The sequence below is a fragment of the Sus scrofa genome, unplaced genomic scaffold (genome assembly GCF_000003025.6).
Source record: "Sus scrofa isolate TJ Tabasco breed Duroc unplaced genomic scaffold, Sscrofa11.1 Contig905, whole genome shotgun sequence".
Taxonomy (NCBI): domain Eukaryota; kingdom Metazoa; phylum Chordata; class Mammalia; order Artiodactyla; family Suidae; genus Sus; species Sus scrofa.
The window spans coordinates 90,526-109,113 of record NW_018085344.1 but is presented as its reverse complement, the minus strand read 5'-3'; the positions used below and the strand labels follow the sequence as shown (position 1 = coordinate 109,113).

The window sequence follows — 18,588 nt, the reverse complement described above, 5'->3', positions numbered from 1 at the left end:
TGATGCAGATACAGAAAGACAAATACCATCGGAGATGACTTATATCTGGACCTTAAAATCTGGCACAAATGAACTGTGTACACAACAGAAACCAGCTCAGACATGGAGCACAGACTTGTGGTTGCCAAGGGGGAGGGAGTGGGTTGGGGACAGGGTTTTGGGGTCAGTAGATGCCAACTCTGAAATGGAGAATGGATAAGCAGGAGTTCCCCTCGTGACACAGTGGAAACGAATCGACCAGGAACCAGGAGGTTACAGATTCCATCCCTGGCCTCACTCAGTGGGTTAAGGATCTGACATTGCCATGAGCTGGGGTGTAGGTCACAGATGTGGCTCAAATCCAGCACTGCTGTGGCTGTGGGGTAGGCCACCAGTACAGCTGCTATTTGTCCCCTAGCCTGAGAACCTCCATAGGCCTTGGGGGTGGCCCTAAAAACAGTAAGAGTCCAGAAACAGACCCAAAAGAAGGGGAAAAAAAAAAACAACACTGGATAAGCAATGAGGCCTGCTGTCCAGCACAGGGGAACTCTCTCCAGTCATTTGGGATAGAACTTGATGGAAGAGAATGAGAAAGCAGCAGTGGGGCATAATCACAATGGAATATTACTCAACCATAAAAAGAATGAAACCACCCCATTCGCAGCCATGTGGAGGAACCTAGAGATTCCCAATGGAAGTAAGTCCGTCAAAGAGAAGACAAACACCTCAGCGTATATGGAAACACACATCCTGCTCTGACAAACCTGTGGGTAACGAGCCACCAAGTCAGCCTACACAAGACCTTATCCCTTCACAGATTCAAGGCTTTGTGGAGCTGAGCGCCCAGAGAACAGGGGTAGAGGCTACATACATCCTTCTTGTGTTGTCAGGGAGTGTGGACAGGATTCTCTCTTGTGGGGTCACCCGTCCCCTCTGGCGGCTTCCCAATCATGCCCAGCATTGTCCTCCTGCAGGAGGAGGAAGCAGGCTCCCTCAGCCATATGAACACAACACTGCTGGGTCCCAGACTCTGGCCTCACCCCTCCTGCCCCTCGGCTGGAGCGGAAACCACTCAAGAAGGACCCTCAGCCCCAGAGCAAAGTGTGTGCAGAAGGCCACTCTGGGACACAGGCAGGATGGTGCAGCCTCCTGAGCCAAGCCCAAGCCTCTGGAAGAAAGCGTCCTTGTAGGTAACAGCCAAGACAAAACACCCAAGAATATCTAAGTGAGAGGCAGAGAACAAGATGAGTCTTGTGGTCCCGGGAGGCGGGGGAACTGGGGGAAGCTGGTGCAAAGGGACCCCCTCCAGTTAGAGGATGACTCAGTCCTAGGGGTGTGACGGCCAACAGGGTACATTTAACCTACACGGCCGGACACTGTAGAGCAGGTTTATTCAAAGTCAACCTTTAGAGTTCTTATCACAAGGGACAAAGTTTTTTTCTATGTCTTGAATCACTTTTTTCCAGGAAATGACCGATGTTCCCTAAAATTGTTCTAGCCGTCATCTCACGATGTAAGTCATATGACCATACTGGACATGTGAGGCTAACCCGGTGCTGTATGTCTCTTCTACCACAAACGTGGAAGAAAAGGGGGGAATATATTCACCAGTACTTTGCAGCTCTGCAGACTTGTGTGACTTTTCAGAGCCAACAGGAGGCCTTAGGGCCTGAACGCAAATGGGCTGTCAGGTGTGTGTCGAAATAGGGAGTCGCTCTGCTGTGTAACAGGCACTAAAACAGTGCAGGTGGTCAGTTCTATTCCAAACACCCACTCGTAGAAAATGAGATGGGGGAGTTCCCCCTCGTGGCTCAGTGATAAGGAACCTGACGAGGATCCGTGAAGATGTTTGTTTGATCCCTGGCCTCACTCAGTGGGTTAAGGATCTGGCGTTGCCAAGAGCTGAGGTGTAGGTCACACATGTGGTGGGATCTGGGGTGGCTGTTGTGGCGCTTGGCAGCTGTGACTTTGATTTGACCCCTCTTCTGGCAACCTCCATATGCCGCAGGTGTGGCTGCAAAAAGGAAAAAAAAAAAAGTAAAAGTACTCTGAAGTCACAATGTTGTGTAGTAGGGATGAAACAAGTGCTGAAGGTCAATTTTGTTCCAAAAACAAACTCACAGCAATGGAGATGAGATCTGTGGTTCCCAGAGGCTGGAGGGGGAGGGGAAGGTACCACTGACAGGGTATCAGACACGTTGGTTCTGGGATGAAACGTACACGACGAACGGCATCAGCACCAACGCACCTTATGCACCAAGGGTTTTGAGAGTCAATCCTGACAGTTCTTATCTCAAGGAGAAGAATGTTTTCCCTCTTTCACTTTGTATCTGCAGATGATGGAGGTTCCCTAAACTGACTGTGGACATCATTTCAGGAAACGAGTCCCACCTCTCGGCTGGACACCGCGATGAAACCGGATGAAGAGTAACTTTAATCTAGTGTTCAAAACTTCCACCTAAAAACCATAAATTGATTAAATCTAAGAAATCAACCCTATGTTTGCTTAGATGAATGTCCTTCATATATTCTTTTTTGGATGTTTTTCATTCTTGTTTTTGATTTAGCCTGAGGTGTGCAGAGGCTTGATGTGGGATCTCAGTTCCCAGACCAGGGATGGACCATGGGCCTCTGTAGTAAAAAGTGTTGGGTCTGAACCCATAGACCCCCCCAACCCCACCCCAGGGAACTCCCTTCTGGACGTATTCTTCCTGGGAAATCAACAGCTTCTACCTTTCCATCCAATTAGCCAGGAAGAACAGCAGAAACGAAAGACATTGCTGCCTTGTTATTATATTCCTGTCTTTGGGGCAATGACCATAAACACACATCACAAAGTGGGAGCAAAAAGTGTGTCCATGTCTGAACCCCAGAGACAGTAAATCTGCTGGTGAGAGAAGAAATCTCATGAGATGAACTATGGATAAAGGAGAGACAGGCCAGTGGGAGGCCCTGAGCTCTGGCTATGAACAGCAGAAGGGGGGAAGTTTCTGCGAGAAAGAAACCCCAAGTCGAGGCTGAGGTCCAGCTAGATTGTTCTCTGAGGAAGCTGCCAAAACTCAGCCTCCATCTACCGTGGAGATGGAGTTTTGGGGGAAGGAGGAAGAAATAAATTCCTTTGCCAGGCAAAAGGGGTCACAGCAGGCTGCTTCCCTAAAGACTGGGTCCCCCTTTGGGAGAGATGAGGAGGGGGTGGGTTTACAGTTTGGGGAGTAGAAAATACGGCCCCAGAGAAGGTGCAGGGTGGGTGCAAGCTTGTACTCTACTCCAGAGTTGGTATTTAAGGGCCCCAGAACTGGTGCTGGGGGGTCCTCCTTTCTGGCTGTCATTGGTTGGGGGTTTAGTTCTGCACAAGAGCTCAAAGGCTTTGTTCTCTGTGTGTATCCCTTGAGGGGGAACCAGGACCTGCTCCCCAGGTGGTACTGAGGTCCCCTGCTGGCACCTCGGGGTCTTTGCATCTCCTCTTCCCCCTCATCAGCACCTGTGGGCACCTATCCTTTGGGGCTCAGGGAAGGGCCTGGAGGCTGAAGCGTATTCCCTCAACACAAGACATGGGAGACACAGCGAGGCTGGTGCTTTTCCCAGTGGGGCCACAGGCCTGAGGCCCAGGCCCTCAGGAAGCAGACACTGAGTCAAGCACAGGTCAGGTACATTGTCCGGGTTCTTCGCAAAGTCTCATCCCTACCCTCTGGCATCAGAGAACTGCAGAGACACAAATATGCTACTGGGTGAAATGCCCAACCTCAGAAGCTCCGGGGCCTAACATTCGAACCTGGAGAAGATGTGTTACACTTTTGAAAGCTCTACCGTGAATTCAACCAGGGAAGAGAAAACCGACCATATGACCCCGTGACCCCACTCCTGGACACACATCCAGAAAATACACAGTCTAAATCCCAAAGATCCATGCACCCCCATGTTCATGGCAGAAGTATTCCCAAGAGCCAAGGCCCGGAAACAACCTAAATGTCCACGACAGGGGACTGGATGAGAAGATGTGGTGCATATGCCCAGTGGAAGCCCACTCAGCCAAGACAAAGAGTGAAACTGTGCCACTTGCAGCAACGGGGATGGACGTGCAGGGCATTATGTTAAGTGACAGGAGTCAGCCAGAGAAAGACCAATGCTGTATCATAGCACTCAAATATGGAATGTAAAAAATACAGCAGACCAGTGAGTGTAACAAAAGTACCAGACTCTCAGAAAACTTGGGGTGACCCATCTGGGGGGAAGCATAGGGGGAAGGGAACAAGAGATACAAACGACTGTGTAGAAAATATACAAGCTGCAAGGGGATCCTGTACAGCTCAGGAAATAGAGCCCATAGTTTACAATAAACATAAATGGAACATGTCCTCAAACAAGAAAAAGGCCCATCTTCCCAGGCTCTGCACAGCCATGCTGGCCGGGGCTAGAAGCTGGTTCTGCAGCACAGCTCCAACCTCCTTCCACACCCATGTGTACTCACTGCTCCAGGGTCGCCAGGACCCAGGGCACCACATGACCAAGGCGGGGATCCTCAAACCTGCTGTGGGGGGGCCTGTGGGGCCTTTCCCTCTCCAGATCCTGCTGCTGCCCTCCTAGTAGCTCACGTCTCTTCCCAGCCCCATTATTCACTGATCCAAAGGCTCTTCCTTCATCCCAAACAGGCTCACAAAATCAAACCCCATGCTATTCCCTCAGGCTTGGTGCCCACAGCATTACTCAGGCAGACACATCCCCAAACTCCTCAGGCACCTCTGCCAGACCCCTGAGAGATGTTGCATGGTGAATCAGGGCCTGCAGAGCAGCTGAGCCAATACCATGTGTGGAAGCAGAGGGAGACACAGACTCATTTTAAGGAATCGTCTCATGCAGTTACGAAGGTTGGCAGGTCCAGAGGTTGCAGGCAGCGTGGCAAGCTGGAGGCCCAGAGAACAGGCAATGCTGTAGCTTGAAGCCGACATCTGTCTGGAGGCAGAATTCCCCCTACCTCGGGGACCTCAGTCTTTTCCCTCTAAAGGTCCTCAACTGATTAGGTACCGACCACCCACATGTGGCAAGTTTCATTGTTTATTCTACTTATCTGCTTCCTTCTTAGGGTCACATCCTCAACATGTGGTGGGTCAGGGTTCAAATCCAAGCTGCAGCTGCCAGCCTACACCACAGCCACTGGCAACACAGGATATGAGCCACATCAGCAAACTTCACGCCACCTTGTAGAAATGCTGGATCCTTAACCCTCATCAAAGCCAGTGACTGACCTTGCATCTTCACCAACACTTTGTCAAGGTCTTCAACCATTGAGCCACAACCCCTGAGCCACAAAGGGAACGCCTTAGTTTTTGACTCTGCATATGGGTGGTGATGATATAAGGAGGTGTCTTTCTCTGATTTATTTCACCCAACACCACACCCTCCAGGTCCCGGTTGGATGGAGGGAGCTGAGAGGGTCTCCACCTCTCTCTCCAGGAAGCTGGCGTAAGACCCTGGGACATCCTGACCTCAGGCATCTGGTCTCCAGGGCTGGGGGAGGGTGGGTTCCTGTGGTGGTAACCTGGATGGTTTGTGGTCATTTATTGTCACAAGCCCATGGAACCCATTTATGCAGCAAAGACAACAAATCACTACGTACATGAGAATCAACAATGGCAAACTTACATTGTAAACACACACATGTCAGGAGACACCAGCGACATGTAACTATTTACTTACAGGGACTGTCAGCCTCAGCCGTGCAAAAGCAAAGAGTCCAACCTGAGACAGTTGGGCACCACCATGGTTCCCTAGTGTTGTCACCTCTTTCCTATTCAGACACAAGTCACAAAACACTGTCCCAGGATGAAGCAGAGGGAGGTCGCTGCCACCATCCCTCAAGCGTGCTCCAAATCCGTGCCCACTCTGCACCAGCCGCCCTGCCTCGATCAGGTCAGGGGAAGCCATTTGTCCTTTTCTAACAGCCATGAAAAACACCTAGGGTTTTAAGCAGGTATGGACACACCTTAATTGGTGTTCTAGAGAATTCACTCTGATCAGAGAGAACAATGGGTGACAAGGAAAAGGGTGAGATCTTGGGGGTCTGCCAGGAGGAGGTGTTGGAAAAGGGTAAACAGGTTTAATTGTTCAAACAAAAAGTCGTCTTAGCTCACATTGCTTCTGACACCCACTGTGGGGCATTTCCACCCCAAGGAATCCCCCAGCTCCCTTTGGACCCCAGCTGAGTGTCCTCCAATTCAATTTACATCAGAAAGCACCCTGAGTTGGTCAAAATGCTCACAGGAGATCCCCCAACCCCTCCCATCACCAGCAAACACAGGCCCCCACACTTGTGTCCAACACGCCCACAGATGGAGGGTCCCCATGTCCTCCCCCAAAAGAACTCAGGGAACACCTGACTTACCCGTTGCTCATCAAGGGGGGAACAGCCAGAGGGGGAGGGGAGGGTGGGAGTGGGTCCCACATGCAGGAGCTTCTGTCTAATTGGACTTGGCGGGGCTGCAACCTACCCAACCATGGGCTCCCCAAACTGAAAGCTCTCTGGACCCCCTTTTTTGGGAGGATCCACTAGGCCGGCCTGATTAAAGGTTGACCCCTGAGCAAGTCTCAAGGTTTGGGGTGGAGCTAAAAAACCCAACCCTTTCATCCCCTGGTTGGTTCCTCTGGCACCAGCCCCACCTCATTAGCATGAACAGGTGAGCCTGGGTTTCTCAGGAAAAACTAAAAATGCTCTGCTCCCAGGGATCAAGAACTTGCTGTGGTTGAGGAGCTGTGTGCCAGGGACCAGGTCCTCCTGGATGAGGAGGGGCCCTCAACCTACTAACGAGTGTCCCCATCACAAGACGACACAGAGGAGAAGCCACAGGAAGGGTCTGAGAGGAGGTCCTCCTGGATGAGGGGGGCCCAGCCTCCAAGGACCGTGTCCTCCTAAGAGACACAAGAGGAGACGCCATGCGATGACGGAGGCAGAGATGGGAGGGAGGCGGCCACCAGCCCAGGGTCACCTGGAGCCCCCATAAGCTGGACGAGGCAGGAAAGACCCTGCCCTGGAGACTCTGGAGGGAGCACAGGGGATATAGGGTCATGTGCCCCAAAATGATGCCCCCAATGCAGAGCCTCAATAAATAGTCACACACACAATGGGATATCAGGCATAAGAAAGAGTGAAAGGACGGCATTTGCAGCAACACGATTGGACCTAGAGTGTCTCCTTATAAGTGATGGCAGATACAGAAATGCAAATACCATCGGAGGTCACTTATATCTGGACCTTAAAATCTGGCACAAATGAACCTGTGTAACAACAGAAACCAGCTCACAGACATGGAGCACAGATTTGTGGTTGCCAAGGGGAGGGAGTGGGTTGGGGGCGGGTTAGGGGGTCAGTAGATGCCAACTCTGAAATGGAGAATGGATAAGCAGGAGTTTCCCTCGTGACACAGTGGAAACGAACCCACCAGGAACCAGGAGGTTACAGATTCCATCCCTGGCGTCACTCAGTGGGTTAAGGATCTGACATTGCCGTGAGCTGGGGTGTAGGTCACAGATGTGGCTCAGATCCAGCACTGCTGTGGCTGTGGTGTAGGCCAGCAGCTGTAGCTGCTATTTGACCCCTAGCCTGGGAACCTCCATAGGCCTTGGTGGTGTCCCTAAAAAAAGTAAGAGTCCAGAAACAGACCCACAAAAAGGAAAAAAAACCCATGGGATAAGCAATGAGGTCCTGCTGTCCAGCACAGGGAACTCTATCCTGTCTTTTCCAATAGAACTTGATGAGGAGAATGAGAAAGAAGCAGTGGGGCATTGTCACAATGGAATATGACTCAACCATAAAAAGAATGAAACCATCCGATTTGCAGCCACTTGGATGAACCAAGAGATTCCCAATGGAAGTCAAGACAGTCATAAGGAGAAGACAAACACCTCAGTATATATGGACACACACATCCTGCTCTGACAAACCTGTGGGTTAACGAGCCACCAGGTCAGCCAACACAACACCTTATCCCTTCACAGATTCCAAGGCCTTGGGGAGCCAAGTGCCCAGAAAACAGGGGTAGTGGCTACATAATTCATTTTTATGTTATCACGGGAGTGTGGACAGGGGTTTCCCTTGTGGGGTCACCCATCCTCTCTGCGGGCTTCCCAGTCATGCCAAGAATTGTCCTCCTGCAGGAGGAGGAAGCAGGCTCCCTCAGGCATATGAACCCAATGCTGCTCGGTCCCAGACCCTGGCTGCACCCCTCCTGCCTCTCGGCTAGATAAGCAACCAATCACATCAATGAAACTAGAACACACCCTCACACCACACACAAGAAACTCAACATGGATATAAGACTTAAATACAAAACAAGACACCACCCAATTCCTGGAAGAGAACACAGGCAAAAATTCTGACATCAACCTTACAAGTGTTTTCTCACATCAGTCTCCCAAAGAAACAGACATAAACGTTGAAATAAACCAAAGGGACCTCATCAAACTGACAAGATCTTTCACAGCAAAGGAAACCAAAAAGAAACCAAAAGGACACCTCACACAATGGGAGAAAATCCTTTCAAATGATGCAACTGACAAGAGCCTAATCTCTACAATACACAAGCACCTTATACAACAGCAAAAAAGCCAACAACCCAATGGAAAAACGGGCGAGAGACCGCAATAGACATTTCTCCAAGGAAGATAGATGTTCAACAAGCACATGAAAAAACCCTCCACATCCCTGATGAGTAGAGAAATGCCAACCAACACGACCACGAGATACCACCTCACACCAGTCGGAATGGCCGTCATTCATACGTCCACAAATAGCAAGGGCTGGAGGGGGTGTGGAGAAAAGGGACCCCTCCTGCACTGCTGGTGGGAATGGAAGCTGGTGCTACCACTGTGGAGAACAGTATGGAGGTACTTTAGAAAAATATACACAGAGCTACCATATGACACAGCAGTCTCCCTCTTAGGCATATATCTGGACAAAATGGTCCTTGAAAAACACACATGCACCCGCATGTTCATTGCGGCTCTATTCCCAATAGCCAAGACATGCAAACAACCCAAATGTCCATCAACACATGATTGGATTAGGAAGATGTGGTATATATACTCAATGGAATACTGCTCAGCCATAAAAATGAAAAAACTATGCCATTTGCAGCAACATGGAACTAGAGACTCTCATCCTGAGTGAAGTCAAAGATAGACAAATACCATATGATGTCACATATCTGATATCGAATATATGGCACAATTGGACCTTTCCAGACAAGAAAATCATGGACTTGGAGAACAGACTTGTGGTTCCCTGGTGGGGCGGGTAGGCAGTGGGGGGCTTGGGGTTCTTGCATGCAAACTATTGCCTTTGGAATGGATGAGCAATGAGGTCCTGCTGTGGAGCACTGAGAACTTTGTCTCGTCACTTATGACGGAGCCTGAGCATGGGAGAAATGAGAATGGGTACATGTATGTGTAACTGGGTCACCGTGCTGTACAGTAGAAAAAACATTCTATTGGGAAAATTTTTTTTTTAAATGTAAGAGTTCTTATCACAAGGAAAAAATCTTTTTTCCTGTTTGATTCTGTATCTACAGGAGATGCCGGAGCTTCACTACATTTAGTGGACGTCATTTTGGGAGAAAAGTCACTTCACGCTGCTGGACATCTCAGTGAAAGCAGACGAAAAGTTAGTTAAACCTAATCAGATAATCAAACATTAAAATCTCAAAACTTTATCATTCAATCTAAAACCATCAATCCTGTATTTGCTTAGAGGGTTTTTTTCCCATGTATTCGTTTTTGGATATTTCCTTTTTCTTGTTTTTTGCCTGTGGTGTGCAGAGGACTGATGTGGGGTCTCTGTTCCCAGGCCAGGGATTGAATATGGGCCATAGATGTGGAAGTACCGAGTCTGAACCCCTAGACCACCAGGGAACTCCCTTCTGGACTCACTCTTCCTGGAAAATTAACAGCTTCTCCCTTTCCATCCAATTAGCCAGGAAGAACTGCAGAAATGAAAGCCGTTTCTGGCTTGTTATTATATTCTAGCCTTTGGGGCAACGACCATACATACACATCACCAAGTAGGGAGAAATAGTGTGTCCACGTCAGAACACGAGAGACGGTACATCTGGTGGTACAGACGAAATCTCGTGAGATGCAGTCTGGATCAAAGAGGGACAGACGAATGGGAGGCCCTGAGCTGTGGCCACAAGCAGCCGGGAGGAGGTGGGAGGTTTCTGGGAGAAAGAACCCCCAAGGCTGAGGCTGACGTCCATCTAGATTGTTCTCTGAGGGTGCTGTTGAAACACGGCTGCTGTCTATAGCAGAGATAGTGTTTTGGGCAAAGGGAAAAAATAGCTGTCATGGGTTTTCCAGGCAGATGGGGGACATAGTTGGCTCATGCCCTTGTGATGTGGCCCTCCTTTGGGAGAGATGAGGTGGTGGTTTTCTGGTCGGGAATAGAGAATAGGGCCACAGATGAAGATCAGGGTGGGTGCAAGTTTGCGTTCTTCAGAGCTGGTGTTTGTTGGACCCAGGACTGGTCCTGGCAGACTTGGGCTCCCTGGCTTTCAATTGTTGGCGGTTCAGGTCTGTAGGAGAGCTCAAGACATTGCTGTGAGAATCCCTCGAGGGGAACCAGGACCTGCCCCTAGGAGGCACTGTTGTCCCCTGTTGGCCCCTTCCCGCTCTCTGCATCCCCTCCCTTCCCTGACCAGCCCATGTGGGTACCTGCCCTTTGGGGCTCAGGAAGTGTCTGAGAGGAGGTCCTCCTGGATGAAGGGGACCTCCATCCAAGGACAGTGTCCTCCTAAAGAGAGAAGTGGAGAAACAGACACAGAGGAGAAGCCACGGGAAGATGGACGCAGAGATGGGAGAAAGGCGGCCACCTGGCGGCCCCAGAAGCTGCAAGAGGCAGGAAGGACCCCCCCGGAGCCTCTGCAGGGAGCACAGGGGATACAGGGGGCCTGTACCCCAAAATGTTGCCCCAAAGCAGAGCCTCAATAAATAGACACACACACACAATGGAGTATCAGCCATAAAAGAGTGAAATAATGGCATTTGCAGCAACACAGTCGGACCTACCTAGAGAGTCCCATACTGAGTGAAGGCAGATACAGGAAGACAAATACCACTGGAGATCACTTATATCTGGACCTTAAAACATGGCACAAATGAACCTGTCTATGCAACAGAAACCAGCTCACAGACATGGAGCACGGATTTGTGGTTGACGAGGGGGAGGAGTTTGGGGTCAGTAGCTGCAAACTGTGACATTGAGAATGGATAAGCAGGAGGTCCCTTCTTGAGTCAGTGTTAACAAATCTGACGAAGAAACATGAGGTTGCGGATTCAATCCCTGGCCTTGCTCAGTGGGTTAAGAATCTCACATTGCCGGGAGCTGGGGTGTAGGTCGCTGAAGCAGCTCAGATCCCGTGTTGCTGTCGCTCTTGCACACGCCAGTTTGTACAGCTCTGATTAGACCCCTAGCCTGGGAACCTGCATATGTCATGGGAGCAGCCCTAGAAAAGGTAAAAAAAAAAAAACAACAAAAAAAAGACTGGATATGCAATGAGGTCTGGCTGAACAGCACAGGGAAATCTATCGAGTCTCTTCATTTAGAACTGGAGGGAAGAGAAAAAAAAGCAGTGGGGCATAATCACAACGGAATATTACTCAACCATAAAAAAGAATGAAACCATCTCATTCGCAGCCATGTGGATGAACCTAGAGATTCCCAATGGAAGTCAAGTCCGTCAGAAAGAGAAGACAAACACCTCAGCGTATATGGAAACACACACATCCTGCTCTGACAAACCTGTGGGTTAATGAGCCACCAGGTCAGCCTACACAAGACCTTATCCCTTCAGAGTCCAAGGCTTTGGGGAGCCGAGTGCCCAGAAAACAGGGCTAGAGGCTACATACCTCCTTCTTGTGCTCTCAGGGAGTGTGGACAGGAGTTTCTCTTGTGGGGTCACCCGTCCCCTCTGGGGGCTTCCCAATCATGCCCAGAATTGTCCTCCTGCAGGAGGAGGAAGCAGGGTCCCTCAGGCAAATGAACCCAACACTGCTGGGTCCCAGACTCTGGCCTCACCCCTCCTGCCTCTCAGCTGGAGCAGAACCCAGTCAAGAAGGACCCTCAGCCCCAGAGCAAACGGTTTGCAGACAGAGTCTCGGGGACACAGGCAGGGCGGTGCAGCCTCCTGAGAGAAGCCCACGTCTCCAAGAAAGCTCCCTTGTAAGTAACAGCCGAGACCAAAAGCCAACACCATAACGTCAGTCAAGAAATAGGCCCATCTTCCCAGGCTCTTCACAGTCCTGCTGGCCGGGGCTAGAAGCCGGTTCTGCAGCACAGCTCCAACCTCCTTCCACACCCGTGTCTACTCACTGCTCCAGGGTCGCCAGGACCCAGGGCACCACATGACCAAGGCGGGGATCCTCCAACCTGCTGTAGGGGGGCCTCTGGGGCCTTTCCCTCTCCTGTCTCCAGATCCTGCTGTCCTACTAGCTCACGTCTCTTCCCAGACCCATTATTCACCGGTCCAAAGGATATTCCTTCATCCCAAAGAGGCTCACAAAGTCAAATCCCATGTTATTCCCTCAGGCTTGGTGCCCCCAGTGTTATTTAGGCAAATACACCCACAAACTCCTCAGGCACCTCGGCCAGACCCCCAGGGGATGTAGGATGGTCTATCAGGGCCTGCAGAGCAGCTGAAACGATAGAATGTTTGGAAGGAGGGAGAGACACAGACTCATTTTAAGGAATCATCTCATGTGGTTATGAAGGATGGCAGGTCCAGAGTTTGCTGGGAAGCCTGGTGAGCTGGAGGCCCAGGGGACAGGCAATGCCATACCTTGAAGCTGACATCTGTCTGGAGACAGGATTCCCTCTTCCTGGGGACCTGTCTTTCTCCTCTGAAGGTCGTCGACCGATTAGGTAAGGACCACCCGCTGTGTGCCATGTCTAGTTCCATTTCTTCCTGTATTTGTTTCCCTTTTTAGGGCCACAGCTGCAGCATATGGACATTCCTGGGCCAGGGGTCAAATCAGAGCTGCAACATCCAGCCTACGCCACAGCCATAGCAAAACAGAATCTGAGCCACATCTGTAAAGTATGTTGCACCTTGGGGCAACGCCAGATCCTTAACCCACTCAGTGAGGCCAGGGATCAAACCTGCATCCTCATAGACATTTTGTCAAGTTCTTAACCCACTGAGCCACAACGGGAACTCCTAGTTTCATTGTCAGACTCTGCATATAGGTTATAATCACATAGGATGTGTTGTTCTCTGACTTAAACGTCCCTGAACCCCATACCCTCCAGGTCCTGCTTGGATGCAGGACCTGAGGGGCTCCCCCTCCCTCTCTCCAGGAAGCCCTTGTGCAGTTCCATCCCCCGAGGTTTGGCTGATCTGTGAGGTTGGAGCCAAAGGTCTTTCTGCTCCACCCTCAGCTGTTCCTGGCGGCCATGGTGTCACAGCCATTTCTGAATGTTGGCATCTTGAGTTTTCACAATCATCCCATCCTGCTTCCTTTGCTTTTTGCTCAGTTTGTCAGCTCTTCCCTCAAACCCTCTCTTCTCTCACAGGTGACTCAACACAGGGAGAAGAAACCAGGCTGGGCGGCCACACCCTGTTGGACATCTCCCTCCCTCTCTATCCAAGGTCCTGGCTCACAATCCAGCCATCTCTACATTTCCTGAGAGACCCTGTCACCAAGTTTCTTTGGGGGGGGGGGTGAGGGGAGGTTGGGGACACTAGTTTGCCTTCTACCAATAATTAGGAACTTTTTCCACTTTGAATACATTAGAAAGCAATTCCAGTATAAACACGCCTTGACTTATCTTTGCTATTGATTCAAACCCAGGCCACCCTTTCCCTAGAGTTAAGGAGAAAAGCCTTGCAAGAGCCCCTCAGGCCCCCGCCTGCACTGTGGGTGGGAAGGGAACTTGGTGCTGCCACGACAGAAACCAGTGTGGGGGTTCCTTGAAAAAGTGAAAGTAGGCATTCCCACTGTGACTCAGCAGAAACAACCTGGGATAGAGTCCCTGAGGACCCACCCTGGATCCCTGGGCTCACTCAGTGGGGTGAGGGAATCGGGGTTGCCACAAGCTGTAGTGTAGGTCACAGATGTGGCTCCGATCTGGCATTACAGGGGCTATGGCATAGAAGAGCAGCTGCAGCTGATTTGAACCCTCGCCTGGGGACTCCCATACCCTGCAGGTATGGCCCTGACAAAAAAAAAAAAAACAAGCAACTCGACAAATCTAAAAACAGAATGACCACATGATCCAGCAATCCCAACTCCTGGGCATCTATCCAGAGAAAACCATAACCCAAAAAGGTACCTGCACGCCTAGGTTCACAGCAGCACCATTGACAATAGGCAAGACAGAGAACCAACCTAAGTAGCCACCGACAGAGGACGAATAAAAAAGATGTGCTCCATACACACAATGGAATATTACTCAGTTATGAAAAAGAACAAAATGATGCCATTTTCAGTGACATGGATGGACATACAGGGGATCATACTAAGATGTAAGTCAGAAAGGGAGAGAAACACCAGCTGAGCTCACTGCTATGTGGAAACTCGTATGACACCAATGAACTTATTTGGAAAAGAGAAACAGACTCATAGAAAATGTATGGTTACCAAAGGGGAATGGCTGGGGGAGATGTATGAGTTGTTTGGGGTCACCAACGTACACATTAGTATAGATAAACTCAGTAAGCATCAAGGCTCTCCTGCACAGTCTAAAAAACTATATTCAATATCCTGTAGTAACCCATACGAGGCAAGAATCTCAAAATGATACATGTATAACTCATACCCTTTGCCATACACCTGAAAAATAACCTTGTAAATCAACTATACTCCAACATAATATAAAAGTTATTTTTTTAAGAAAAGGATAGAGGAGTTCCCACTGTGGGGCACAGTATTGGCACTGTCTCTGGAGCCCTGGGATGTGGGTTTGACACCCAGCCGGCACAGTGGGCTAAGGATCCAGCATTGTGATATAGATTTCAACTGTGGCTCACATCTGATCCCTGGCCCAGGAACTCCATAAGCCTCGGGCAGCCAAAGTAAAATTTTAAAAATTAAAAGAATCATAAAGTTAAAAAAATATGAAAGATTTTTTTAATTCACAAAATAAAAATTTAAAAAGTCATTTTCGCAAGTGAACACCTTCTGAACTTGAACTAGACCTTTTTCACTGCCATCCTTACAGCTTTGTAAACCCTCCCAGCCAGGGCATCACTGTCCGGGGTGGCCTGCTCTCTTAGGAGGGAAGACAGCTGTATGTTCTGCTTTCTAGTTAATCTCTGCCCAATCCCAACCACCCTGGCCCTGTGTCCTCACTGCCTGAAACAGAGGGACCATGCAGGGCAGAGAACAGGGCTGACACAGCCCCCCGGGAAAGGCGGCATCGGCTCCAAATCAAGCTTTAAGGCCAGAGCCCACCGGCCCAGGAAAACATCCTTGGTGACACGGCTGTGGGGACATGGGAGTTGACAAGGTGCTACCAAGAGAGGCCTGGGGGAGGGTGGGGGGAGCCACAGGGATGTGCACAAACACAAAGGGACACACACGGACCTATGAACACAGACACAGATGTATAAGCAGACCCACAGATGCAGGAATATACACACAAAATGGAAACACAGGAACCTAAAAACAGCAACTGATGCAAAAATATAGACAAACCTATCAACACAGGCAGAGACCTAAAAAGACTCAAATGCAGTAAGAGATGCATCCCAGACACACACAGGTTCAGGAATACAGTCAGACAGGCAACCAGCCCCAGCTCACTAGCATAAACAGGTGTGCTTGGCTGTCTTAGGAAAAACTCAAGATGCTCTGCTCAAAGGGATCAAGAACTTGCTGTGGTTTAAGAGCTGTGTGCCAACACCCAGGTCCTCATGGATGAAGGACCCTCAACCTACTAACAAGTATCCTTACAACAGAGAAGACACAGAGAAGTCATGGGAAGGGTCTGAGAGGAGGTCCTCCTGGATGAGGGGGGCCCTCCATCCAAGGACAGTGTCCTCCTAAGAGACACAGGAGAGAAGCAGACAGAGAGGAGAAGCCACGGGAAGATGGAGGCAGAGATGGGAGGGAGGCAGCCACCAGCCCAGGGCCACCTGGAGCCCCCAGATGCTAAAAGAGGCAGGAAGGACCCTCCCCTGGAGCCTCTGCAGGGAGGACAGGGGATATAGGGGCCTGCACCCCAAAATGTTGCCCCCAAAGCAGAGCCTCAATAAATAGACCCACACACAATGGAATATCAGCCATAAAAATGAGTGAAATAGTGGCAGCAACACGGTTGGACCTAGAGATTCTCATACTAAGTGAGGGCAGGCAGATACAGGAAGACAAATACCGTCAGAGATCCCTTATATCTGGAACTTAAAACATGGCACAAATGAACCTGTCTGCAGAACAGAAACCAATTCACAGACATGGAACACAGACTTGTGGTTGCTGAGGGGGAAGAGAGTGGGCTAAGGGGTGCGGGTTTGGGGTAAGTAGCTGCAAACTCTGACATTGAGAATGGAGAAGCAGGAGTTCCCCCTGTGGGGCAGTGGAAACCAGTCTGACGGGGAACCATGAGGTTGCAGGTTCACTCCCTGGCCTTGCTCAGTGGGTTAAGAATCTGACATTGCCGGGAGCTGGGATGCAGGTCGCAGAAGCAGCTCAGATCCCGTGTTGCTGTTGCTCTTGCACACGCCAGTTGCTACAGCTCTGATTAGACTCCTGGCTTGGGAACCTCCATATGTCATGGGAGCAGCCCTAGAAAAGGTAAAACAAAAAAAAAGACTGGATAAGCAATGAGGTTGAGCCGAACAGCACAGGGAATTCTATCCAGTCTCTTCAGATAGAACTTGAAAGAGAATGAGAAAGAAGCAGTGGGGCATAATCACAACAGAATATTACTCAACCATAAAAAAGAATGAAACCATCGCATTCACAGCCACGTGCATGAACCTAGAGATTCCCAATGGAAGTCAAGTCCATCAGACAGAGAAGACAAACACCTCAGCCTATATGGAAACACACACATCCTGCTCTGACAAACCTGTGGGTAACGAGTCAGCAGCTCAGCCTACACAAGACCTTATCCCTTCACAGATTCAAGGCTTTGTGGAGCTGAGCGCCCAGAGAACAGGGGTAGAGGCTACATACCTCCTTCTTAGGTTGTCACTGGAGTGTGGACAAGGGTTCCCTTGTGGGGTCACCCGAACCACTGGGGGCTTCCCACTCGTGCCCAGAATTGTCCTCCTGCAGGAGGAGGAAGCAGGGTCCCTCACGCGTATGGACACGACACTGCTGGGTCCCAGATTCTAGCCCCAACCCTCCTGCCTCTCATCTGGAGCAGAACCCAGTGAAGAAGGACCCTCAGCCCCAGAGCAAACGGTTTGCAGACAGCGTCTTGGGGACACAGGCAGGGTGGTGCAGCCTCCTGAGCCAAGCCCAAGCCTCTGGAAGAAAGCTCCCTTCTAAGTAACAGCCGAGACCAAAACACAAGACCATTCAAGTGAGAGGCAAACTAGATGAGCCTTGTGGTCATAGGGGGTGGGGGAAATGTGGGAAGCTGGTGCAAAGGGACCTTCTCCAGTTAGAGGATGACTCAGTCCTAGGGGTTTGACAGCCAACAGGGTACATGTAACCTACACGGCCGGACACTGTAGAGCAGGTTTATTCAAAGTCAACCTTAAGAGTTTTCATCACAAGAAAAAAACTTTTTCTCAGTCTTGATTTGGGTTTCTCCAGGAAATAGTCATTCCGTAAAATTTTTCTAGCCGTCATCTCACGATGTAAGTCACATGACCATGCTGGACACGTGAGGCTAACCCGGTGCTGTGTCCCTTCTACTGCAAATGTGGAAGAAAAGTGGGGGAATGTATTCACCAGTACTTTGCAGCTCTGCAGACTTGTGCAGACTCAGACCCAATAGGAGGTAAGAGAGCATGAAGGAAAGCTTGGGTCAGGTGTGTCTAGAAATATGGAGTCGCTCTGCTGTGTAACAGGCACTAAAACAGTGCGGAAGGTCTATTCCAAACACCAACTTGTAGAAAATGAGATGGGGGAGTTCCCCCTCGTGGCTCAGTGATAAGGAACCTGCGTAGGATCCGTGAGGATCTGGGTTTGATCCCTGGCCTCGCTCAATGGGTTAAGGATCCGGCTGTGGCTGTGGCACAGAACAGCAGCTGCAGATATGAGCTGAACCCTAGCCTGGGAACTTCCATAACCTGCAGGTATGGCCCTGACAAATAGAAGAAAAAAAAAAAAACCAACCAGCACCGTAAAACAAACTCAAGAGAACTGAAAATAGAACGACCACATGATTCATCAATCCCACTCCTGGGCATCTGTCCAGAAAAAGCCATAATTGGAAAAGATACCTGCACTCCTGTGTTCACAGCAGCACTATTCCCAATAGACAAGACATGGAAGCAACCTAAGTGCCCATCGACAGAGCATGAATAAAAAAAGATGTGCTCCATACCCACAATGGAGTATTACCCAGCCATAAAGAAGGATAAAATGATACCATCTTCAGCAACATGGGTGCACATACAGGTGATCATACTAAGATGTTGGTCAGAAAGGGAAGGACAAACACCAGCTGAA

At 49.9% G+C, this 18,588-nt stretch overlaps 1 long non-coding RNA gene across 1 annotated transcript in view; it reads right to left on the bottom strand.

The window, feature by feature from the left end:
- Window positions 1-1,355: 1,355 nt before the first annotated feature.
- LOC110259143 overlaps window positions 1,356-18,588 on the bottom strand; it is a 28,009-nt gene continuing 10,776 nt past the window's right edge. Inside the window, exon 2 of the long non-coding RNA XR_002341339.1 lies at window positions 1,356-2,437. This is a non-coding gene — a long non-coding RNA (uncharacterized LOC110259143). The remainder of the gene's footprint in view (window positions 2,438-18,588) is intronic.